Raw genomic sequence first — 1,446 nt, 5'->3', positions numbered from 1 at the left:
GTTTACAGTATCTGCCAAGTGAGCACAACGCTGACAGTTTTATGAATAGACAGGTTTGGTTTTGTTCTTCTGGTTCTAAAATTAAATTTGAATCTAACAAATATATGACACAAAAACTGGAAAAACAGAAACACTTTAATGAGGTCTTAAAATATAATAATATAAACAGTACAAAGAATTAAGGTTCACAACAAAAATAGCGTCTTTGAAGGCAGATCTGATATTCAGACACTGAAGGCATTTCAATGACAAATTCTTTATTGTCCATCATCTCTTGGTTTGGTCCTCATCCAGGTACACCTTATTTGATTTTAGACCCAAAGCTATCATCATGGCACCATCAAAATAAATAAAAATATAAAACTAAGTGTACAAATATAGTCGACACGGTTTCATACACCAATTGTCAGTGCGAGCCTCTGCTTAAAAATCTATTGCTGCAATATTATTATTATGTTTTAATTAAACAGGCAGCTATTACATTATCAATATAGCAACCACATAGCAGAAAACATCATTCATTTTTATGTTATTCTCATTCTGCACAAAAATCCAGAAAATACTGTTCATTCAGATGGTGAGAAATCCGAGCAGTGCATTTCAGCTGCACACCAGTTTTCCCAGAGTTAAAGCTGGAAGAAGGTCGACAGGCGTCATTCTGCACTGGTCCTATTTTAAAAAGACAATAAAAAGACATTAAACAGCACGAAGAGTCAGGCTGGTGGCTCTGAAGCGGTGAAGTTATTCCTCAGCTGTTTGCTGTGTTAGTTTGCTGTGTCAGTTTAGCACAAAAAGCTACAGGCTGGAAGGAATGTCATTAGTTTTACTTGATAAAATGACATTTTAATGGAACAGAGGAAGAGTCAGGGGATCAATAAAGTTATTAGGCTTCATCCTCTGGAGGAGATCTGGATGAATTCATCCCATATATGGTTTCTCTTTGTAAAAGCTTTTTAATTCATATATATTTGACCTTTCCTCTGGGTTCATGTGGCTTTATCTTCTCTGCCTCATCTCATTTTATTCCTATTTTCTGTGAAGCAAAGAGCTATATAAATAACATTCATCATTATTAGTTACTAACAGTTTTTGAGACATTTCAGTCTGACCCAAAGTGGTAGATCCTTGGACCCACGTGTGGCTAAAAACCTCAGTTCCTTCAAAAACTTATCTGGAAAATCTTCAACCTCTCTGTGGCTCCTCTTGACCACAGCTAGCATCTCTTTGAATCTCTATCTCTTTCTGGCCTCGTCTATTGTTCTGTTTTTTTCCTCTCACCTGAACAGGATCAACATAAAATGCTAAAGGAGAAGAGAGGAGTGCCACAGAGAGGAGATAGAGAAGAGAAAAGTGGTCAAACAGGGGCTGAAACTGATGAGTTTGACGAAGCTGGTCTGATTCTCACTTTAACAACAAATCAGCAGAAGAGTCATGACTGGATTTATC

The sequence above is a fragment of the Stegastes partitus genome, unplaced genomic scaffold (assembly GCF_000690725.1).
Source record: "Stegastes partitus isolate 25-593 unplaced genomic scaffold, Stegastes_partitus-1.0.2 Scaffold168, whole genome shotgun sequence".
Classification (NCBI taxonomy): Eukaryota; Metazoa; Chordata; class Actinopteri; family Pomacentridae; genus Stegastes; species Stegastes partitus.
This window is presented reverse-complemented; position numbering follows the sequence as displayed.